The sequence below is a fragment of the Sus scrofa genome, chromosome 1 (genome assembly GCF_054392235.1).
Source record: "Sus scrofa isolate SSC_HxYL_T2T_F1_AM1 chromosome 1, Sscrofa_HxYL_maternal_Yorkshire_Landrace_v2.0, whole genome shotgun sequence".
In the NCBI taxonomy this organism is placed as follows: Eukaryota; Metazoa; Chordata; class Mammalia; order Artiodactyla; family Suidae; genus Sus; species Sus scrofa.
In genome coordinates, this window is record NC_139383.1 from 89,171,926 (window position 1) to 89,198,727 (window position 26,802).

Consider the following 26,802-nt stretch of genomic DNA (forward strand, 5'->3'; position numbering starts at 1 on the left):
GGCCGCACCTGTGACATATGTAGGTTCCCAGGCTAGCTGCAACCTATGCCAAAACTCATGGCAATGTTGGATCCTTAACCCACTGAGCAAGGCCAGGAATTGAACCTGTGTCTTCATGGATACTAGTCAGATTCATTTCCACTGAGCCATGACAGGAACTCCTTCTTCCTTTTTAATTTTAATACCAAATAAATTTCTTAGTTCTAAGTCTAATAATCAGAGACACAGGAACTGAACAATTAAGTTTGAATCAAAGTCTCAATGGCAAATGTTAACACTATCAGAACCATGGTCTGCCTTTAGATGTAGGACCATGTCTGGCACCAGCTTTGTATCTTGCTTCCTCAGAGAGGGAATTTCCCTAAAAAAAAAAAAAAAATCAACTACCTTAGGTAAGAGAGAGCAAAACAGAGAATGTAAAAATAAGACACAGAAACATGCAGCCTCATTTATGTGACTTAGGGTGTGAAAAGCATTGGAAGCAAAACTGAATTTGATTGAGCAAAAGATAATAAAACCTATGAGTTTCCAGTTGAGAAGGGATTTGTTATGTCCTTTCATTTATAACTGCAATTATGGAACGCATTATCACAAACAAAAGGAAATTATCTTCAGTCATCAAAAAGTATTATATCTGGCTGGCCAGAGTTCAGGAAATTCAGAGGCAGTTACAATAAGATACTGCACAGAAAGTATCATTGATTGAAAAAAGCCGAAAATAGAATAAACTATTCAAATGGTTTAAAAACAAGACAAGATAAAATTTAAGCTACTTCTGATATTAGGAAGATTTCAAAGTAAAATAAACAAAACATTTAAACGTATTATCATTGAAGGATCAAATAACTGAAAACAAAACTTAGTGGCAGATGTTGGAACTTTTCAAGTAAAGATGGTGGAGAAATTTTTCAAATAAGTAATGGAATGAGATATGACATCTGGAATAGTGACATAAACTAAACCTCTGAGATTTTGTTGCATGTAAGGCGCCAAACACCTCCATTGACCCAGTCTGTGAGCTCTCCAAGAAGAACATATGTTGAGAAGCTCCCCATGGTAATAATTTAAGTGCCTCAGCTTTTAAGACAAAGGCCACACCAGCTATTCCTAAGCTAAATTTGGGGTTACTCTTCAATCTGCCTATATCCTATCAGTACGCTTAAAATGATCTAAAGGATAACCTATCAGGAAAGTCATTCTAACTCAGAGCAATGATAACATAGCTATGGTTACCTTTTCTCTCTTCCTACTACCTTGAAATTCACATATACTTCTTAAGTTCGAAGATTTGACTTCCTTCTCTATGAGAGACCTTAGATGAAGTACATATCCCAGAGGAATAATAATAAAATGAGAAAGTCGTGCTGATTCCAGCCCATGTTGAAAGAGGAGACAAAAGCCAAAGTTAGTAAAAAATGTTTGTTCTTGGAGTTCCCATAGTGGCAAGGTGGAAATGAATCCGACCATGAGGTTGCAGGTTCGATCCTTGGCCTCACTCAGTGGGTTAAGGATCTGGCATTGCTGTGAGCTGTGGTGTAGGTCACAGAAGTGGCTCAGATCTGCTGTTCCCATAGCTATGGCATAGATCAGCAGCTGTAGCTCTGATCGGACCCCTAGCTGGTAACCTCTATATGCCATGGGTCTGGCATTAAAAAGCCAAAAAAAAAAAAAAGTATGTTCTTGAAAAAGCTGTCCTTCCTAATATTTATCAAATTATGGTCATATTTGATGTTATTTGTATTTTCCTTATTAATTGATAAACTGAAACTTGGCTGTTCCATTGATAGATAGATATATATTTATTTATGTTTATATATATATATATTTATGATTAAATATCATTGAGTGCTGGAACTTCCCTAATTCATGTAAGTCAACAATGAAATTGATCAGGTAAGCTGGGAATTCTAATGCAAATTGACCAATGAAGCCTGAGCAGCCAAGACAATGTAAGAGAGGACACAACAGAATGGAGTTCAAGGAAGAATTTAAGGCTAACAGGTAAAATGAAATAATTCCATAATATAAATTAAAGTTACGTTTATTTAGGGACCTTAGACATCCTTTAGTCCCACCCTCACACCCTCTCAATCAGCAAATGAGAGACTCAGGCTTACCCAGAAGTCAGATTTGGACAAAGTCAAAACTAGAAACTTGATCTTCTCACAAAGTAATATCCATTCCCTTCTAACAAGCTGCTTCATTCAGACATCATGTGATTAAGTTGCTCATTTTTAGTAGGAAATCTGAGGGATAGAAGATTTGTGAAACAAAGTTCTAAAGAGAAGAAAACTTGAGTGTTTTCACTGGGGAATAAAAGATAAGCATTATGAGGAATAAAAAATCCTATCTTCACTGAAAAGAGGAAACCAGGAGCAATAGTGAAAGAGGAGCATGAGAAAGAAAAGCCTCAAAAGGCCAGTCTGGGAGAGCTGATGGGACTAAGAAATAGAGCCTTATTTCTGCATAGAACCCTCAGGTACCAGTTGAGTCTCCTCTTGGCCATTTCACAACCCAAACCTACTTCCCTCCTGTCAGACAGTACCTACAACTTTTTGAAAGCAGGTAACTTAAGTATAAAGGAGAGAACTTTGTGTCACAAAGGCTCCCAAAGACCTAGGAACACCCTATGAGAGAGATAATCATGAAACATGAGTTTTTTAACCAGTTGGAAAAAAAGCAAGAAGTGGTACAGGCAGAAGACTGAGGGCAATGTGAATGTTAATTGAATGAATATTCGATAACCTATGAACAGCAGGTTGCCAATAGCCAGTTAACAGGACTGCAGCATGGCAGAGAACATCTCTGATAACATGCAAGGAATCCACTTCCCTCCTCAGGCTTCTTAATGGAAAGAGATAAAGAGCTAGAAAAAAATCTCATAACACAGGAAAACAATCCATGTATTCATAGGAATGTCAGGAAAAGGGTATTGCAGAGGGCTAGGATTCTAAACAAAACAAAACAAAACACTACCTGGGGTGTTTGTTTAAGTGTGATGCTTTTTTATTCACAGGCCATGTAGTGTTGTTCATTTGGTTATGCCTTCATGTGAACATTGGTAATGGAGAGAAGACAGAGAAAAAAGAAAGAAAAGATAAATAAGCATGAAATAGCAATAGCACCATTTGAAGCTATTTAGTATAGGCCAGCAACTCCATAGAACTGACGAATTCTCCTTGCCTGACACAAAAAGTAAATTCCCATTCCAGCAATTCTTTATGACATAAAGTGGTTAGAATAGCTCTTCACTTTACCTACAGAGTTCTAGTTTTTTCAATGTGATTTCCTTATTTCTGTGATTAACCAAGGAGAAAGTTGCTAATAGCCTTTAACACCTCTTGATCTCCCTTTTTACAGGAAAAGTTGAAAACATTCAGAAGGTGTGGTTGCAGCTTGATAGCAGTCATCAGAGCAAGTTAAGAATGGAAGCCATACAAATCATTACACTGCCTTTATCTGAGTTGACAAAAACCTTCCTCTTGGAGCTTCCATAGTGGCTCAGTGGAAATGAATCCAACTAGTATCCGTGAGGATGTGGGTTTGATGCCTGGCCTTACTCAGTGGGTTAAGGATCTGGTGTTGCTGTGAGCTGTGGTGTAGGTCGCAGATGTGGCTTGGATCCTAAATTGCTGTGGCTGTGGTATAGGCCAGCAGCTGTAGCTCTGACTAGACTCCTAGCCTGGGAACTTCCATATGCTGCACAGGTGTGGCCCTAAAAAGCAAAACAAACAAACAAACAAAAAACTTCCTCTTTCTAACTCCTTCCTTTAAGGTAACTAGCCAGGGATTAGTCTGTATACCATATAGGAATTTGGAGTGTGGGGGACATAAATGTCTTGCCTGATACTAATCTAACTCCACTTTCTGATGCAGATCACTGCAGAAGTCTGCATCTGGACAGGATATGCTGGGATGGCCCAGTTTAAAATAAAATGTTTCACACTTCCCCTTGGCTGAGTAGCCAGTGCAGGTCTCATTTGAGGACGACACACCACCATAAGGAATGGTAATTGACAACACAGAATTTGATGTTTTTTGGTTCCAAATTATTGTAATATTTGATATAGGTTGAATTGTGTCCCCTCAAAGAGAAAAGATATATCAAAGTCCTAATCCTAGGCACCCAAGAATGTACTCATTTGGAAATAGGGTCATCATGGACATAACTGATTAAGATAAAGTCATACCTGGAGTAAGATGGGCCTTTAATGCAGAATGACTGATATTCTTATAAGAAGAGGATATTTGGTGTCCAGAAACAGAGGAGACAGTCATGTGTGATGACAGGCAGACATTACAGTGATATATCTATAAAGGAATAAACTTGATGGATTGATGGAAGACACCAGAAGCTGGGAAGGGGCAAAGAATTCTCCCCAGAGATCAAGATGACAGCAGACTAGGAGGGCCTGGAGTTTGCCTCTTGCTACAAATACTCCAGAGTACATCTACAAATGGAACAATCTATATAGGACACCTACTGAACACTGAGAGAAGGACTCAAAACTCCTAAAAAGACAAGAGGGGTCTCCATGTAACTAGGTAGGATGAAGCAGAAAGAAAATAACAAGAAGGATAGAAGTGGAAGTGAGTTGGGACCTGCACCTCTGGGAGGGAGCTGAAGAGGAAGAGAGGTTCCTACAACCAGGGGAGTCCCCTCACAAGTTGGGAGGTCAGCTGGGACAGGAAAGGAGCTTTGAAGGCTCAGAGGAGAACACAGCAGCCAGTCTGTAACAAGCAGGATAGAATGATATGTATACTGATGATGCCTGCCCCCACCCTGAGCACCCCTGCCTGAGACCCCCCATCACTGATACAGGTGGGGGGTAGGGGCTGGAGTGTGAGGCTTAGGTAGCAGGTATGAGGATAGAAGCACAGCTGGCTGTGCAGAGGCAACCAGGAAATTTTGGAGGGCAGAGCTCTAGAGCCACAAAAGTTCTGGAGGGAGGTCCTGGTTGCTATAGAGGCTGAGTGCTATTATTGAATGGCTTTTGAGGGGTAGGACCTCCATTGAAGTCACTTTCCTCATGAAGGTCCCTGCAAACCCTAGGAGAGGCTTCCACCAGGGCTGGCATGCCCTACCAGACCATTGTCCCAACCTCCTGCTGTAGTGAAACTGCACACCTAATCTCCAGCTCACCTTCCTTTAGAGTTTATTCACTTGACTTGTGCTCTAAATGTATATGCATGCAACATAAAATCACCACAATAAACAGGGAAAATAGAGAAATTGACAATAAGAGTGGGGGATTTTAAAACCCCACTTAGATCAATTGACAGATCATCCAGAAAAAATCAAGGAAACACAGACTTTAAATGACACACTAGACTTGATAGACTTAATTGATACTTATAGAACAGCCCATAAAAAACCAGCACAGTATACATTCTTAACAAGTGCACATGGAGCATTCTCTAGGATAGACCACATCCTGAACCATAAATCAAGCCTCAATAAATCTGAGAAAATTGAAATTATATTCAACATCTTTTTTGAACACAATGCTATGAGACTATAAATCAAATACAAGAAAAAAACAAAACAAAAAAATTCAAATTCGTGGAAACTAAACACTATGCCACTAAACAATCAATGGATTATTGAAGAAATTAAAGAGAAAATTAAAAAATACCTAGAGATAACTGACATTGAAAATATGATGACTCAAAACCTATGGGATTTAGCAAAAGCAGTTCTAAGAAGGAAGATTATGGAAGTACAATCATATCTCAGGAAACAAGAAAAATCTCAAGTAAACAAAGTAACATCACACCTAAAGCAACTAGAGAAAGAAGAAAAAAAACACCAAAGTTAGTAGAAAGAAGTAGATCAAAAAGGTCAGAGCAGAAATAAGTGAAAGAGAGACAAACAATAGAGAAGATTAAAAAATAAAAAAACACAATGGAATACTACTCAGCCATAAAAATGAATGACATAATACCATGTGCAGCAAACTGGATGCAACTAGAGACTCTCATACTAAGTGAAATGAGTCAGAAAGACAAAGACAAATACTATATGATATCACCTATAACTGGAATCTAACATCCAGCACAAATGAACTTCTCCACAGAAAAGAAAATCATAGGCTTGGAAAATAGACTTGTGGCTGCCCGATGGGAGAGGGAGGGAGTGGGAGGGATCGGGAGCTTGAGGTTATCGGACACAACTTAGAATAGATTTACAAGGAGATCCTGCTGAGTCGCATTGAGAACTATGTCTAGATACTCATATTGCAACAGAACAAAGGGTGGGGAAAAAATGTATACATGTAAGGATAACTTGATCCCCTTGCTATACAGTGGGAAAAAATAAATTAAAAAACAGTTCTTTGAAAATAGCAACAAAATTGATAAACATTTAGTCAGACTCATCAAGAAAAAAGAGAGGAGGGCTCAAATCTATAACATTAGAATTGCAAAAGAAGTTACAATTGACACCATAGAAACAGGATCATAAGGGAGTACTACAAGCAACTCTATGCTGATAAAATGGACAACCTAAAAGAAATTAATAAATTCTTAGAAAATTATAACATTCCAAATAGAAAAAAAAGATATATATATATGTCTATAGATATATATATATATATATAGTCTATATATATATATAGTCTTTTTGCCATTTCTTGGGCTGCTCTCGCAGCATATGGAGGTTCCCAGGGTAAGGGTCTAATCAGACCTGTAGCTACTGCCCTATGCCAGAGCCACAGCAATGTGGGATTCGAGCTGCATCCACAACCTACACCAGAACTGACAGAAACGCCGGATCCTTAACCCACTGTGCAAGGCCAGGGACCCAACCTGCAACCTCATGGTTCCTAGTCAGATTCATTAACCACTGCGCCACGACAGGAACTCCTCCAAGTAGAAAATATTAATAGATGAATCACAAGTACTGAAGTTGAAGATACGATTAAAAACCTTCCAACAAACAAAAGTCCAGGACCAGGTGGTTTCATAAGCAAATTCTATCAAACAGTCAAAGAAGAGTTAACACCTATTCTACTGAAACTCTTCAAAAAAAAAATTGCAGAGGAAGAAACACTCCCAAGCTCATTCCATGTGTCTACCATCACATTGATTCCAAAACCAGATAGAAATACCACAAAAAAAGAAAATTATAGGAAAATATCACTGATGAGCATAGATGCAAAAATTCTCAACAAAATATTAGCAAACTGAATCCAGCAACATATTAAAAGCATCATAGGAGTTCCCGTCGTGGCGCAGTGGTTAACGAATCCGACTAGGAACCATGAGGTTGCGGGTTCGGTCCCTGCCCTTGCTCAGTGGGTTAACGATCTGGCGTTGCCGTGAGCTGTGGTGTAGGTTGCAGATGCGGCTCGGATCCAGCGTTGCTGTGCCTCTGGCGTAGGCCGGTGGCTACAGCTCCAATTCAACCCCTAGCCTGGGAACCTCCATATGCCGCGGGAGCGGCCCAAGAAATAGCAACAACAACAACAACAACAACAACAAAAGACAAAAAGACAAAAGACAAAAAAAAAAAAAAAAAAGGCATCATACACCATGATCAATTCAAACTTATCCCAGGGATGCAAGGATTCTTCAAATCAACCAGTGTGATACACCACATTAACAAATCAAAGAATGAAAAGCATATGATCATCCCAATAATGCAGAGAAAATCTTTTGACAAAATTCAACACCCATTTCTGATTAAAAAAAAAAAAAAAAAAAAAAAACTCCAGAAAGTGGGCATAGACAGAACTTACCTCAACCTAATAAATGCCATACATGACTAACTCACAGTTATCATCATTCTCAATAGTGAAAAATTGAAAGCAATTCTACTCAGACCAGGAACAAGACAACAACGTCCACTCTCATGATTTTTATTCAAGTAGTTTTAGAAGTCTTAGTCATGACAATAAAGGAAGAAAAAAAAAATAAAAGGAATACAGATTTTAAAATAATTAAAACTTTCACTGTTTGCAGATGACATGATGCTATTCATAGGCAATCCTGAAAATGCTACCTGAAAACTACTAGAGCTTATTAGTGAATTTGGTAAAGTTGCAGGTTACAAAATTACTACACAGAAATCTCTCCCTTCCTATTCACTAACAATAAAAGATCAGAAGAGAAATTAAGGAAAGAATTCCATTTATCATCTCACCAAAAGGAATAAAATAGCTAGGAATAAAGCTACCTAAAGAGACAAAAGACTTGTACTCTGAAAACTATGAGATGTTGATGAAAGAAATAAAAAATGACACAGATAGAAAAATATACCATACTCTTTGATTGGAAAAATTAATATTGTCAAAATGATTATAACACTCAAGGCAATCTACAGATTCAATGCAATCCATATAAATTACCAAAGGTATTTTTCCAGAAATAGAGCAAAACACTTTTATATTTGTGTGGAAACAAAAAGACCTTGAATAGCCAAAGAAATTTCGAAAAAGAAAAATGGGACTGGAGGAACCAGACTCCCTGACTTCAGACTATACTGCAAAGCTACTGTCATCAAAACAGTATGGTTGTGGGGGCTCCCCCCCCCCCAAAAAAAAGAAATCTAATTCAGAAGAACAAGATAGAAATACCAGAGATAAATCCACACACCTATGGTCAACTAATCTATGACAAAGTAGGAAAACATATATAATAGAGAAAAGAGAGTCTCTTTAATCGTTGTGCTAGGAAAACTGGACGGCTACATCTAAAAGAAAGAAATTAGAACATTCTCTAACACTATACACAAAAATAAACTCAAAAGGAATTAAAGATATAAATGTTAGCCTGGATACTATAAAACTCCTAGAGGAAAAAAATAAGCAGATCATTCTTTGACATAAGTCACAGCAACATCTTTTGTGATACACCTCCTAAAGCACTGAAAATATAAATGAAAATTTTTAAAAAAGATCAAATTAAGCTTAAAATCTCCTTCACAGCAAAAGAAACCATAACAAAATAAAAAGACAACCCACAGAATATAAGAAAATCTTTGCAAATGAAGCAATTGACAAAGGATTAATCTCCAAAATATACAAACAACTCAGGCAGGTTTATATCAGAAAAATTAACAACCCAATCCCAAAATGGTCCAAATGTCTGAGTAGACATTCTCCAAAGATAGATAGATCACCAAAAAGCACATAAAAGGATACTTAGCATCACTAATTACTGATAAAAATGCTTGTCAAAACCACAATGAGGTATCACACTAGTCAAAATGGCTACCATCAAAAAAGTATGCAAATAATAAATGATGGAGAGAGTGTAGAGAAAAGGAAACCCTCCTTCACTATTGGTGGGAATGTAATTTGGCACAACCACTATGGAGAACATTATGAAGGTTCCTTTGAAAACTAAATATAGAACTACCATATGATCAAGCTGTCCCACTCCTGAACATATACCTGAAGAAAACCATAATTTGAACAAATACATGCACCACAATATTTACTGCAGTACTATTCACAATAACCAAAACATAGAAACTACATAAATATATTTGCAGAAAATGAATAAAGAACATATGGGAAACCTGGACAGCTGCATGCAAAGCAATGAAATTAGAACACACCCTCACACCATGCACAAAAATAAACTCAAAATGGTTGAAAGACTTAAATATATGACAGAACACCATCAAATTCCTAGAAGAAAACATAGGCAAAACACTCTCTGACATCAACATCATGAATATTTTCTCAGGTCAGTCTCCCAAAGCTATAGAAATAAGAGCAAAAATAAGCCAATGGGACCTCATCAAACTGAAAAGCATTTGCACAGCAAAGGAAACCCAAAAGAAATAAAAAAGACAACTTACAGAATGGAAGAAAATAGTTTCAAATGATGCAATGGACAAGGGCTTAATCTCTAGAATATATAAGCAACTTATACAACTGAACAGCAAAAAAGCCAAACAACCAATGGAAAAATGGGCAAAAGACCTGAATAGACTGTTCTCCAAGGAAGATATACAGATGGCCAACAAACACATGAAAAAATGCTCAACATCCCTGATTATAAGAGAAATGCAAATCAAAAGTACCATGAGATACCACCTCACACCAGTCAGAATGGCCATCATTAATAAATCCACAAATAACAAGTGCTGGAGGGGCTGTGGAGAAAAGGGAACCCTCCTGCACTGCTGGTGGGAATGTAATCTGGTACAGCCACTATGGAGAACAGTTTGGAGATACCTTAGAAATCTATACATAGAACTTCCATATGACCCCACAATCCCACTCTTGGGCATCTATCCGGACACAACTCTACTTAAAAGAGACACATCACCCGCATGTTCATTGCAGCCCTATTCACAATAGCCAGGACATGGAGACAACCCAAATGTCCATCAACAGATGATTGGATTAGGAAGATGTCATATATATATATATATATATATATATATATATATATATATATACATACACACACACACACAATGGAATACTACTCAGCCATAAAAAAGAATGACATAATGCCATTTGCAGCCACATGGATGGAACTAGAGACTCTCATACTAAGTGAAATGAGTCAGAAAGACAAAGACAAATACCATATGATATCACTTATAACTGGAATCTAATATCCAGCACAAATGAACTTCTCCACAGAAAAGAAAATCATGGGCTTGGAAAATAGACTTGTGGCTGCCCAATGGGAGAGGGAGGGAGAGGGAGGGAGTGGGAGGGATCAGGAGCTTGGGGTTATCAGACACAACTTAGAATAGATTTACAAGGAGATCCTGCTGAGTCGCATTGAGAACTATGTCTAGATACTCATATTGCAACAGAACAAAGGGTGGGGAAAAAATGTATACATGTAAAGATAACTTGATCCCCTTGCTGTACAGTGGGAAAAAAAATTTAAAAAAAGATTAAAAAAGGAAAAAAAAAAGAATATATGGTACATGTACACAATGGACTCAGCCATTTAAAAAGAATGGTATAATACCATGTGCAGCAACATGGCTGGACCTAGAGATAATTATATCAAGTGAAGTAAGTCAGACAAAGATAAATATCATCTGATATCACTTATACATGGAAGTAATCTAAAATTATTCCAAATAACTTATTTATAAAACAAAAATGAACTCACAGATTTTAAAATCAGAGTTACCAAAGGGGTAATGTGGTGGGGTGAGGGGATAAAATGATAAAATGGCAGGATGAGATTTATATATATATATATATTATGACCAACAAGAATCTACTGCATAGCACAGGCAGGTCTACTCCATAAAGTTAATACAGCATTGTAAATCAACTATACCAGAATAAAATTAAAAAAAAAACAGATTTCTCCCATAGAGCCAGCAAAAAGAGAATTGCTCTTTCAATGTTGGTATTAGACTTTTTGATCTTAAGACTTCCCACCTTCAGAACTGCAAGAAAGTGAATTTCTGTGGTTTTGACCCAGGGAATTTTTGGTTCTTTTTTTCCAAAACCTTGGAAAGTAATATTTTGTGGATACTCAAAGCAATGGTGTATCTGTTCCTGAGTCTAAACTCATACTGCTTGCCACATGACAGGCCAATAAATTGAGAGATGTGTTGTTGGGACATAGAATAGTGATTTTGCTTGTAAAGCCAACTGACCATGAAGATGGTGGACTAGTGTCCCAAAGAACCATCTTACCCAGGTAAGATTTAAGGTTGCTTCTATACTAAAAAAGGGAGGGGTTGTGGCTGAGTGTTACAATCTTCTTGGTGTAGGAATCCTTTGTTCTTACAGCTGCCTGCATAGGTCACAATGGTCAAGACTAGTTTTTTCCTCTTCTGCAACTTTTTATCTCTATATAAATGAAAAGTGTTATACCTTTAAAGGTCAGAGCCTTGAGAAAGGGCTATCCTGTATATTTCAGGCTATTGGCAACATTCTTTTTTTTTTTTTTTTTTTTGCTATTTCTTGGGCCGCTCCAGCGGCATATGGAGGTTCCCAGGCTAGGGGTCCAATCGGAGCTGTAGTCTCTGGCCTACACCAGAGCCACAGCAACGCGAGATCCGAGCCGCATCCGCAACCTACACCACAGCCCAGGGCAACGCCGGATCGCCAACCCACTGAGCAAGCGCAGGGACCAAACATTCTTAATTTACAGCAAAAGCAATGGAATACAAAGGTTACCCATAAAAGACACAGATCTAATACAGAGTCATATTTGTTCTTCCCTATTACTTATCCCTTCACTGATAACCCTTTCTTTAAGAATATTCCTCCATTCAGGAATTAATCATCTTTTTCAACCAGTACAAGCTTCAGGCCAAATCTGGCCCCTTGTCTGCTTTTGTAAATAAACTTTTATTGAAATACAGCTACGTTCATTTGTTTATGAATACTTTATGGTTACTTTTATATTGCAACAGGAGAGTTGAGTAGATGCAACAAAATTTTATGCCCCAAAAAGCTGAAAGTATTTATTATCTGGCTTTTGTAGGAAGTTTGTCAATCCCCTCTTTAAACCTAGCTACAATTTGATTTTTTTTATCACTATGTGTGATAGAAGTATTATGACACAAAAATATAGAAACCACTGACAGAATTTTGCAAAAAAAAAATAGTTTATTCATTTTTGTCACAATATTCCCCCAAAACTTAGTTATAACTTCTTCCTGAAAGTAGAAGCTCTAAGAAGTCTGATCAGTCCTAAGGATTTGAGCTACTTTAATCATGTAGAAGACAGACAGACAGTCAGTGCCTGCCCTTTAAAGCTGAACTCTGCAGGGAACTACCAATCCATAATAATCTGACAAGTGGAGAGAGTCTTGAACTTCTTGTTCAGTGTTGGGGTTAAGGGAAAGGATGTTGTGGCTAAATGACCAGATGTACTCACAGCTTCCCTGGAGTCTAATCCTGTTAGTTCTTGCTGAGAAAAATACTTGCCCAGGCAATGTTACAGACCTTAAATAGTAACGGCAGTAGCAACAAAAACAAAAGCATTTCCTAAATAGAGAAAGGAGAGACAGGACTCCTGAGCAAAGGCATTGAAAATGTAATCAGTGCTTTCTTACCACAAACATGAAAATGTCTGTCGTCTTATCATATGTTTTGAAGCATCTTATGTTATTGTTTCAAAATACCCACAGGGAAGAAGGAAGATAAAATTAGATGGTATCAGGAAGTCTGTGAAAATTGGAGCAAGTAAAAACACTCAGTGAATGAATAACATTGTTCATCTAGTATTCATTCTACTCTTCTTTTGCAACAAAATTCCAATTTTACTCAGACAGTAAAAAACATAAAGAACAACGTTTCCCAGACTCATTTATAGCCAGTTTGGCTACATGATTATCTTCTGGCCAAGGAAATTTAAGGAAAAGTTGACAGGATCATTTCTTAATGGGAAGCCAAGATATGTGGTAAACACTCTTTTTAGTCCTTCATCCCTTTCTCCTAATTCTCATTTTTTAAATTTTATTTTTATTTTTTGCTTTTTATAGCCACACCAATGGCATATGGAAGTTCCCAGGCTAGGGGTCCAATTGGAGCTACCACTGCTAGCCTGCAGATCCGAGTTGTGTCTGTGACATACACCACAGCTCACAGCAACGTCGGATCCTTAACTCACTGAGCAAGGCTAGGGATCAAACCGGTATCTTCAGGGATACTAGTCAGATTCATTCCTGCTACACCACAACAGGAACTCCCTAATTCTCATTTTAAAAGCTGTATTTTGGACAGTCATCTTAGACCATTAGTTACCCTTTATGGAAAGGAAAGGAATCATATTTTAAGCTCAACAAACTAGATATGTAGAAGAAATTTGAATCCCCAGGGAGCTTCCATACTGTATTTCATGCTATTTGAAGTTAAAGAACTCCCTGAATCTTGTTTAAGCTACAATTAATCTTGTTAATTGTAATTTCTATGATATGTATCCCAACCCCACCACCTTATTCCTGGTATTGGAAATGAAATGACTTAGTACTGTTCACCATCACTCAGACCAACTCTTTAAAAAGAGAATGACTAACAAATGTACTTTATCAAGGAAAAAAACATTCAGTGATACATAAAGCAATGATAAGAAATAATAAGTATTAATAAATATAAATATGAGAATGAATTTGGGTATGGTACTGGGAACTAGAAATAGCTACTACTACTCTAGATTTTAATATAAAATTGTTAGTTCAAGATAACCACCAGAAGAATTAAAATAAAATGTGTGACTTTTAAACATTTTAAAACTGTTATTACATGTGTCTACATAATAATCAATTCTATTTTGAATATATAAAACAGAGTTGGATAAAAAGTAAAACATATGCCCCAAATATCCTAATATCTATACTACGTATTGATTTAATTTTCGTAACCATTTATACATTTGATCTATATATCACCTATTCTAACCATGTTCACATAACAGAAAGTAATATAATTTTCACATATAAAAAATATAAAATTTTTTTGTTTGTTTTTTCCAGTTGAACGGATGTCAGCCATTTGGGAGGATGCAGTATTATTTTAAGCTCCATATTGCCATTTGGGTCACAGTGCAATCAATTAATTACCAAGTTTAAAATTCTGGCTGGTTGAATTGATTTAAAATTGATTAGGCCAAATTAAAACAAATCTGACTATTTAGAACATTAAAGAAAAATCATATGGAATATTTTAAGTTTGGGCTCAGGCTTATCACTGATAGACAATGTTATTTTAGAATCATTGTGATTTCACTTATTAGCAGAAATAATTTTAAAAGAATGTTTTCTCCACATACTATTTGCTTACTACATGGTAAACTTCAAATGGGAAATATGCTTTATTTTTGTTTACACAGTTTTCAAGGGAGTGGATTGCTTCCTTGTCATCATCAGAAGGTAATTGTTTTTTAAATTAAAATCTCATTGATATTTATTAACTTGCAACACATTATAATTTCATATTTACAAGAAACCTCAAATCTGTCTACTATGACCACTGGGGCCTCTTCAAATTGACATGGTGTCTCTTTGCAGTGAATCTAGTTATTGTTAACACTCATGTTTTACAATTCCTGCTACCGACTTGGATCAGCCAATTATCCAAAATGCCCTTATATTTAATAATATTTAATGGGAAATGGTGTTTTAAGAAATCAATGAGAAAGGGCATATTAATTTTTTAAATGTAATAGATTTATTGTAGTTTCAATTTCTTGGTTTAAACCATGAAATGGTATCATTTTCCCTACTAATTGCTACTAATTGTTTTCTATTTTTCTCCCAAAATATTGTTATAAAATTTTTCAAGGATGCAAAAAATTGAAAAATGTTTACAGTGAATACCCATAAACCCATCACCTAGATTCATCAGTTTTTTATTCTTGTTTTGTTTCATATGAATTCATACAATACCTCTACCTATGCCAAAGCCCCCTTATTTATTTATTTTTAACTCCACATGTATACATTTAGCTTTATTGGTATACAATTTACATAACATAAAATTCCCACATTGTAGGGGGAGTTTGATACATTTTAGCAAATGTATACAATTATGCAACCACCCCTAAAATTTGCTCTTATAGCACTTCCATCATCCCAGCAAGTTTCCTTATTGATGCATAAATGCTAAATAAAATACACAGCTGCTCAATATATAACATCTAAAATAACAATACTTAACTAAGCCTCATCTTTTAGTTAGTTGGTTTCAATCTTCAGTGTGATGAGCATCTGTAAAACAAATCATGTTCTTATTTCTCACTACTGTATATAAAATAGATAAGTAACAAGGACCTACTCTATACCACAGGGAAATCTATTTAATATTCTGTAATTAACCTATATGGGAAAAGAATCTGAAAAAGAATAGTATATGCTTATGTATAACTGATTCACTTTGCTATATACCTGAAACTAACACAACATTGTGGATCGACAATATTACAATAAAATTTAAAACAACAATAACAATTATATATTCTGAAGATAACTATATATATCACTGTGTAGGGATTTTCCTTGTTCCTTTTTACAGTTCCCTCATACTTCATTATGTTGATATACCATAGTTTATTAATATGTTCTCTATTAATGATAAAAAATCATGTTTTAGTTTTATCTTATGATAGAAATGTTCAGATTTTGGTGGCTACATTGTATGAAGTTCAGTGGAGATATTGACATCCAATTAATAGTCTTAAAGAGAGAAAGACTTATTTGTGTACAGGTTCTTAGCTGTATTCTCTGTGAAGATATTAAATAGGCATTTCTTGTAAAGTGAGATGTCACATATTTGTTTCATGTATTTGAGTCATATTATTCTTCCAACAACATAACATTCAATTATATGTTGAACATATAATCAACTCTAAATAGGTATTTGATAATGAACTGGAAATATCCTTTCTATAGTTGTAACTTTAGTGCTTTTAAATTGAAAGGAATATAAGAAATATGTTTTCCATTACTTATAGATACCTCATCAAGCCAATAAACTAAGCATGATGGCTGTCACTAAAGAATCACTAGAGTGATAATATGAATATTTACTTTAGGTTACACATAAATATTTTACGTATTACAGGATATCTTATTTACACACTTTCTGTTAAGCATGATATAGATATTTTAACTTATTGTATTCACTTTGCTTAATTTAATATCATAAATATATTTTTTTTGAAAAACAATTGCTTTTGACTATGTCAAAGGGTAGTTTTGAAGCTTAATTTATATTATAAAGAATGTCTCCAGTGCTCTGTAAACTCCTTGGGGTTCACATAGGAAATGCCCCTCAGGCATGTGGTTCTGCTCATTAACTTGGAAGTATTCATTACTGTTTGTGAGGTCATAATAAGTGGTCAGATGATCTTGTATAAGAAATGCTGGAGGCACTGTTTACAAAAGTCTCTTACATTTTTTATTAATTATGAAAGGCATAAAGCAATTCTAAATATCAGGAAAGGAGTTCCCATACTGGCTAGGCAGGAAATGAATCCGAGTTGTAACCATGAGTTTGGGGTTTGATCCCTGGCCTTGCTGAGGGGGTTAAGGATCCAGCGTTGCTATGAGCTGTGGTCTAGGTCACAGACGAGGCTTGGATCTGGCGTTGCTGTGGCTGTGGTGTAGGCTGGGCGTCTATGGCTCTGATTCGACCTCTAGCCTAGGAACTGCAGGTGAGGCCCTAAAAAAACTAACTAACTAACTAAATAAATAAATATCAGGAAAAAATGTGTTTAATCAGTGCAGATTGTAGTACTCAAATTCTTTATCATGTCCACTTAAAAAGTATACAATTTTTATATGTAACCAAAAAGTAAAATCATATTTACTTTTCTTAAATATAAATTCCTCTTTGGCTCTATACTACTTATAGCTAAGCTTACTTGTAGGACCAATTTTATTAGATTTAGTTTTTTTTGTTAATGTGTTAGAGGAAAATCAAACTCTTTCCAGGGTAATATGATTTAAAAATATATTTTATCCATATCATAAACATATGGCAATATCCGATGTCATCTTGAACTCCAAAGGTAATAATACAAACTCACTTTCCTACTATTTTCTCTCAGACTTTATTTACAGTCATAAATTTTGTGCACATTTTTTTTTCCATTGCCAACTAAAAATTGGTACTTGCCATCTACTTCTACAAGGATGAAGTCACTAGCCACTGCAACTGCTGACCTTCAACACATCCTGAAAAGAGTTCAGGGGTGAGGTCAAGAATGAGGCATTATGTGCTCTGGGAAAAAGGTGGCAGAATAGGTCTTCAGATTGATATTTTCAGAAGATTTTATGAGCCCGTGTTCTTGCATCTCCTCATATCTAGCAAGGCACTAAAATCACTTACCACTCCTTGTGACTAGAAGTGAACCTGTGCAAAATGTGTGCCTGACAGCATGTATCCACCTTCACTAAAATCATATGTAATATGATGTCTCCCCATACCTCTTCAGAGCAGTTCTTCAGGACTGAGATGTTGTCTTCCAGACTATAGCCCTCATTTTGCGCTCAATAATCCTTAACTCAAAACTCTCAGGTTGTGCTTTTTTTTTTTTTTTTTTTTTTTTCCTTGTGATCACTGACCAGCAGTCAATTATCTTCCCATCAGAAGAAGAAAAAAAAAAATTACCCAGTGATTTCTACAGAAGAAAACTGCAGATAGTATCAAAATATCTTTTAGCACTTCTTTAACCAAGATGGACATTTCAATAATAAATGTTTCATGGTTAAGTTGGGTAAAACACCTGAATAAGGGCAAGGCATTTGTAGTATGTGACAGTGTTGAGTGTGACAGAAAATGATCATAACTAAATGGATTAAACATTTGAAATCCTCTTGTTTCCATTTCAGATATACCTAATCTTCAAAAGCATTTTATAATGTAGGAGTCCCAGAAGTAGGAAATTTAGTTAATAAATTTTTAAATACATATTTTCAGTGCACTTTATACTTTGACTCTGTGACCACAAGCCTAATAAATTATGTAAACAAAAATTCTGAATCTCTTAGAAAAAAAATAATTTTCCACAACCAGAAATTTGAGGATTGAATTACATGATCATCAATTTTAGACAAGTAAATTATAAGATTTAAAATTACTATTGGAAGTGAAGTAGCAACACCTAAAATCTCCTGGACTGTCATAAATTTTGAACGTATTAGAGCCATCAACATTCTATTCATATGTGGAAATTTATTAAGTCTCTGTTGTGTGCCAGGAATTCCTCTGTCTTGAGGAAAAGACCAGATCCTTGATGTGAAAATTTCTTTGGTTTTATCAATTCAAATACATTTATTTTTCCATCAGGCACTTGGGGTTTTGTCATTTACTTATGATAATTTTCTCTTTCTATTATTCCAAAGATTTGGTTCTTACTTTTACTTGCTTGTCAAAAGGATTTAGTTTCTTGTCACACTATTCAGACACATGAACTAAGTGCAATATCTCTGTTTCAGGCATTGTTTACATTCTATCCTCTTTTTATCTTTAATTTTATTGTGTTACATTTCAAAATGTTCCTGGGTAGTCTTACATATAATACAATTTTTATTTTGCTCCCTTATATTCATATTAGGAAATGTGGATGTAGAGAATTCACATTATCAAATAAATTTCTTTTTATAAGAATATTTTGAAATTTCATATCTCTAGACAATTGTTGTCTCTAATAGCCTGAATATAATGTTTATATTTTTCTAAAAATGGATCAAATTATTAAGAAATTTCCGTTAACAAAAAAGAAAATTAGTAAAACATTTGTAAACCAGTTCCCCTAGTAAAAGAATACTTCAGTATTTTGCTTTTTTTTTTTTTTTTTTCAGGGCCATACCTGTGGCATATGGAGGTTCCCAGGCTAGGGGTTGAACTTGAGCTACAGATACCAGCCTATGTAGCCACAGCAATAAAGGATCTGAGCCATGTCTGTGACCTATACCACAGCTTGTGGCAACAATGGATCTTTAACTTCCTGAACAAAGCCAGGGATCAAACCCACATCCTCATGGATCCTAGTTCGGTTCATTAACCCCTGAACCATGAAGGGAATTCCTGCATTTATTTGTTTATTTGTACAGACAAAATCTAAGAAGCAGTGAGCAAAGTGTTAATTATATCAAAGTGAAATTGTTGACATTCAATGAATGAATGGCATATTATCTAAAGATATTAAGTGACACATTGCATTTCACTATTAATATGCATAATTAGGAGTTCCCCTTGTGGCTTAGTGGTTAACGAATCTCAGTGGTTAGGAACCATGAGGTTGTGGGTTTGATCCTTGGCCTTGCTCAGTGGGTTAAGGATCTGGCATTGCTGTGAGCTGTGGTGTAGGTCACAGACACAGCTTGGATCTGGCTTTGCTGTGGCTCTGGCGTAGGCCAGTGGCTACAGCTCTGATTAGACCCCTAGCCTGGGAACCTCTATATGCCATGAGTATGGCCCTGGAAAAGACAGAAAAGACAAAGAAAAAGCTTAATTATCAGATTTCTGGACTAATCTTTAGGTTGAAATATTTTTATTTAAAATGTTTTTATCTGTATTTTATTTATTTATGTTTAACATTTTATTTATATAAATCTTACTTGGAAGTGTGAATAGTATACATCAGAGAGATTAATTTATATGTAGAATTTTTGCTGTGGTCTGTTTTGTTCAAAGCTAATGTGTACCAAGATAGCAATTAATACCTCTCTTTTCTAGGAAAAACATTGTTGCATGTCTGTTTAAATAAATCAGATTTACATTTCTATAGCCTCATTTTACTGGGGGCATGGCAAAATTACTTTACTATGAGCTTGCTCGTTATACCTGTAGTATTTCCATTTATAAAGTTTCCTTACACATTCTCACATTCCAATTATTTAAATAGTATCCACTATCTCTCTCTCTCTCTCTCTTTTTTTTTTTTTTTTTTTTTTGTCTTTTTGCCATTTCTAGGGTCGCTCACCGTGGCATATGGAGGTTCCCAGGCTAGGGGTCTAATCAGAGCTGTAGCCGCCTGCCTAAACCAGAGCCACAGCAATGTGGGATCCAAGCCACGTCTGCAACCTACACCACAGCTCATGGCAATGCCAGATCCTTAACCCACTGAACGAGGCCAGGGATCGAACCTGCAACCTCATGGTTCCTAGTTGGAATCATTAACCACTGATCCAAGACGGGAACTCCTCCACTATCTATTTCTGAATAAATTCCTACCTGCGAATTGTCAGGAAAAATTTAATTTATCATCTTTACCTGACATGGGCTCTGCTTCCTTCAGCCCCTGGGAAGCTGTGATTCTCCATGGTTCCCCTTTACCCACTCCTTCTCACTAAAATTTTAATAAAAATTTTGAAGGTCCCTTCTAAATAGTCATGAAGGAAACTAGTCACGTTTCCTGCAATTTCAGACAATCTTTACTAATGGGGTCATGAAATCGACCTCTACCAGATTTCTTGAAACTGGGCTCACTAACAGAGTTTCACCTGGTTGACAGCCACCATCCTCTCATTCAAATGTTGACCAAGATTCAGGATCTTAAGTTAGAGACTCCAATCTCAGGCCATTGCCATGTTCTATTAATATTTTTAGCTATTCTCTTGAGTTTGCATGTTTTCCTTCATCTGTACATATGTCCCAATCTATATTCTTGAATACTGACAAGGGCATTTCAGTGCACTGAACTTTTTGATATTCCTCAAACAAGTTATCTTAGGACATTAATGGACTCATAAATAATATATTTATTTTATTTTTTATTAAAGAATAGTTGATTTATAATGTTTCTTCAATTTCTGTGTACAGCAAATTGACTCAATCACGCACAGTTCCCTCTGCTGTACAGTAGAGCCCCATTGCCCATTCATTCCAAATATAATAGTTTGCATCCAAAAACTGCCCATCCATCCCTCTCCCTCCCTCCTTCCCCTTGGAACCACCAGTCTGCTTTCCTTGGCCTTGATCGATTTCTGTTTTGTAAATAGGATCAACAATTTAGATTCCACAAATAAGTGATATCATATGGTATTTGTCTTTTCCTTTCTGGCTTACCTCATTTAGTATAAGAGTCTCTAGTTCCAATCATGTTGCTGCAAGTGGTATTAGTTTGTCTTTTTCATGGCTAATATTCCTTTGTATATATGTACAACATCTTCTTATTCCATTCATCTGTCAATGGACATTTATGTTGTTTCCATGTCTTGACTATTTTGAGTAGCACTGTGATGAACATAGGAGTGCATATATCTTTTTCAGTGAAAGTTTTGTCCAGACATATGCCCAGGAGTGGGATTGCTGGATAATATGGTAGTTCTATATTTAGTACTTCCATACTGTTTTCCATAGTGGTTATACCAATTTATGTTCCCACCAACAGTGAAGGAAGGTACCCTTTACTCCACACCATCCCCAGCATTGTTATTTGCTGACTTGTTAATGATGACCATTCTGACTGGTGTGAGGTGGTGTCTCATTGTAGATGTAATTTGCCTTTCTATAATAATTTGTGTTGTTGAGTAGTTTTTCATTTGCCTTTTGGCCATCTGTATGTATTCTTTGGAGATTTGTCTAGTTATGTTTTCTGCCCATTTTTCAATTGGGTTGTTTGTTTTTTTGTGATTGAGTTGATGTGTTGTTTGCATATTTTGGAATTAGGCCCTTGTCTGTTGCATCATTTGCAAGGTTTTCTCCCATTCTTTGGGTTGCCTTTTCATTTTTTTTAATGGTTTCCTTTGTTGTGCCAAAAGATTTTGCATTTAATTAGATCCCATTTGTTTATTTCTGTTTTTATTGTGATTATTCTAGGAAATGGATCAAACAAGATGTTGCTTTGATTTATGTCAAAGAGTGTTCTGTGTATGTTTTCCTCTAGGAGGTTTATAGTATCTGGCCTTATATTTATGTCTTTAATACATTTTGAGTTTATTTTTGTGTGTGGTGTTAAATAGTGTTCTACCTTCATTCTTTTATATGTAGTTTTCCAGTTTTCCTAGCACCATTTACTAAAGAGGCTATATTTCTTCCACCATATGCTCTTGCTCCTTTGTCATAGATTAGTTGACCATAGGTGCTTGGGTTTATTTCTTGGCTTTCTATCCTGTTCCATTGATGAATATTTATGTTTTTGTACCTGTACCATATTGTCTGATAAGATAGCTTTGTAATATTGTCTGAAGTCAGAAAGCTATTTGGGGTCTCTTATGTTTCCATACAAATTTTAAAGTATTCTTTTCTAGTTCCTTGAAGAATGCCCTTGGTAATGTGATAGGGATTGCATTGAGGAGATGGGATTAAGATGGCAGAATAGAAGGACTGGAGCTCAACTTCTCTCATAAAAACAACAAAATTACAACCAAATGCTGAGCAATTTTCAACCAAATGGACTGGAAACTTTCAAAAAGATATCCTACTCCAGAAGACAAAGAGGCCACATCAAGAAGTAGGGAGGATTACATGATATAAGCAACCCCATACCTCCCAGAGGGGAAGACCCACAGACTGGAGAGAAACTCTATCACAGAGATTCACCAACAGGAGTGAGAGTTCTGAGCCCCACATCAAATCCCCATGCCTGTGTATCTAGCACTGGGAGAAAGAGCCCCCAGAGCATCTGGCTTTAAAGGCCAGTGTGGCTTGTGTGCAGGAGCTCAATGGGACTGGGGGAAAAAGAGACCCCATTCTTAAAAGGTGCACACAGAATTTCACGTGCATTGGGACCCAGGGCAAAGCAAATGCTCCACAGGAATCTGTGTCAGAACTGACTGAAGATCTTGGAGGATCTCCTGAGCAAACAGGGGGTGACTGTGGCTTGTTGTCAGGGGAGGGCATTGGAAGCAAAGCTCTCGGGAATATTCAGCAGCAGTGCCTTTCTCTGGAGGTAGCCATTTTGGGAAAATCTGGAACTAACCATCAGCTCTGAGAACTCCCAGGCCAAACCACAATCCAGGTGGGATCACAGACCCACCCATCAGTAAACAGGCTGCCTAAAGAACCCCCAGGCACATAGCTACCTCTAATCTCACCAGAGACAAAGCCTCACCCACCAGAAGGAAAGGAATCAGCCCCATCTACCAGAGTGCAGGTACCAGTCCCTCCTATCAGGAAGCCTGCAGCAAGCCCCCGTACAGTCTTCCGCCACAAGGTGGGCAGACACCAGAAGTAAGAGAGGCTACAACACTATTATATGTAAAAAGTCAACACATCAAAAACCTATAAAAAAGAAAAGATAGAGAACTATAACAAGATGAGGGAGAAAGAAAAAACCCCAGAAAAACAGCTAAGTGATCAGGAGATTCTCAGCCTCCAGGAAAAAGACTTTAGACTGTTGATGCCAAAGATGATGCAAGACATTGGAAATAAACTGGAGGCAAAGATGGATAACTTACAGGAAACACTGAGCAAACAGATACAAGATATAAAATGTAAATAAGAAGAGATGCAAAATACAATAACAAAAAATTCGTTAGAAGCAGCTAACAGCAGAACACAGGAGGCAGAAGAACAAACAAGCGAGGTGGAGGACAGATTAGATGAAATTAGGAATGCAGAACAGAAAAGAGAAAAAAGATTGAAAATAAATGAAGACAGTCTCAAAGAACTCTGGGACAATGTTAAACAAAACAACATCTGTCTTACAGCTATGTCAGAAAGAGAAGAGAGAGAGAAAGGGACAGAAAAAACATTGAGATAATAGCTGAAAACTTCCCTAACATCGAAAAGGAACCACTCACTCAAATCCAGGAAGCACAATGAGTACCATATAAAATAAACCCAAGGAGGAACACCCCAAGACATATATTAATCAAACTGACCAAAATTAAAGATAAAGAGAAAATCTTGAAAGCAGCTAGGGAAAAGAAACAAATAACATACAAGGGAACCCCGATAAGGTTATCAACAGGCTTTTCAGCAGAAACTCTGCAGGCCAGAAGGGAGTGGTATGATATACGTAATGTGATGAAATGAAAAAACCTCCAACCAAGATTACTTTACCCAGCAAGGCTCTCATTCAGATATGAGGAGAAATCAAAACCTTCACAGATAAGCAAAAGCTGAGAGAATTCAGCAACACTACACCAGCTTTACAGAAAATACTAAAGGAACTTCTGTAGGGATTGCATTGAATTTTCCTGGGTAGTATTGTCATTTTGACAATATTGTTTTTTCCAATCCAAGAGCATGGATATCTTTCCATCTGTTTGTGTCATCTTTGATTTCTTTCATCAGTGTCTTATAGTTTTCAGAGTGTAAGTCTTTTTCCTTTTTATTTAGGTTTATCCTAGATATTTTATTATTTTTGATATGATTGTAAATGGAATAATCTCTTTAAAATATAGTTTTTTTGACCTAAAAGACGCAAAATGAATTGAAGATAATGAGACTCATAGCGTAGCTGGGGGTTCCCATTAAAGGCTACTTCTTCCATCTTCCTACCAAAGATGATTCTGAGCAGGAGCAGCTGGAAGGTGGAAATACCTCTGAAATTTCCTTGTCTCGTTTTATCACATTTTCTTTCTTTTTATGGCCACATATGAGGCATAGGGAGGTTCCTAGGCTAGGGGTCAAATATGATCTGCAACTGAAGGCCTGTGCCACAACTGCAGCAACACTTGTTCTGAGCCACACCCATGACCTACACCAAAACTTGTGACAATGCCAGATCCTTAACCCACTGAGTGAAGCCAAGGATTGAACCTGCATCCTCACAGACTCTATTTTGAATTCTTAACCCTTGAGCCACAATGGGAACTCCTAGCTTAATCATATCATTATGAAAACTTTTCTAATAATGGTTCCAGTCAGATTAGAGACTAAACCTCACAAATGCATAAGCCAAACTCACTCCAGCTTTATGGCATTTGTTCTTGCTATTTCCTTTGACTGCCTTTTTTTCTATGCCAAGATACTGGAGAGAGGTAATTTCTTTTCTTCCAGCTCTTTGTTCAATGCCCACTTCCTCCACCAAGCCTTCCATATTCATTCAAGAGTACTTTCCATCTCTTAGTAGTCTCTCTTTTACTGCTCTATTTATTTTTTTAATTTCTTCTTGATATAACTGAATTATCCTATTTGTGTTCATATTGTCCGCCAGTTCATCCTCATCAGAATGGAAGTTTGTTAGGGCAGAGAAAGTGTCTGCCTTGTAAGGTTCTCTGCCAACTTTCTAGATGTTCAATAAATAGTTTTGAATCAATGAAATAAAAATTCCCATGATTTCCTTTTCTGTGGAAATGTTCATTTGTGCCATATATATTGAATTTGGAATGGATAAGCAATTAGATCCTGCCATATAGGATGGCAGGAATTATATCTAGTCATTTACAATGGAGTATGATAATGTGAGAAAAAATAATGTATACATGTATATGTGACTGGGCCACCTTGCTGTACAGTAGAAAGTTGAAAGAACACTGTTAACCAACTATAATGGAAAAAATAAAAATCATTATAAAAAAAGAAAAATTCAATTAAACTAGTAAACTACCAAAATGCAATGTTTATTTTGAAAATAAACAGTGAAATTAAAAACATTTTTGGAACCCAAAGCAATACACATATTTAATGTGATCCCTATCAAATCACCCATGACACTTTTCACAGAACTAGCACAAATAATCCCAAAATTTATATAGAGCCATAAAAGACCCAGAATTACCAAAGAAATACTGAGGGTAAAAAAAATACAAGGAAGGAGACATAACTTTCCTAGACTTCAGACAATATTACACAGCTACAGTAATCAAAACACTGTGGTATTAGTGCAAAAACAGACATACAGATAAATGGAATAGAATAGAGAACCCAGAAATAAACCCAGACACCTACAGTCAATTGATCTTTGACAAAGGAGGCAAGAACCAAAATGGGAAAAAAAACAAGTAGTGATGTGAAAATTGGACAGCTGCATATAGATCAATGAGAACACACCCTCACATCATGAAAAAAATAAACTCAAAATGGCTTAAATACTTAAAAATAAGATATGATACCATAAAATTCCTAGGTGAGAACATAGGCAAAAGATTCTCTGACATAAATTGTACAAATGTTTTCTTAAGTCAGTCACCTGACAATAGACATAAAAACAAAAATAAACAAATGAGTTACTCAAACTTATGAGTTTTTCACTGCAAAAGAAACTATAAACAAAATAAAAAAACAAATGATGGGGGAAAATACTTCCAAATGACACAACTGATAAGGTTCTTAATCTCCAAAATATACATGTAACTCAAAAACAAAAATCAAAAAACTCAATTGAAAAATAGGCAGAAGTCTTAAATAGATATTTCTCTAAAGACATATGGAAGATGCTCAGTGTTATTAGTAGGCAAATCAAAACTACAATGTGGGAGTTCCCATCATGGCTCAGTGGTTAACGAATCCCACTAGAAAC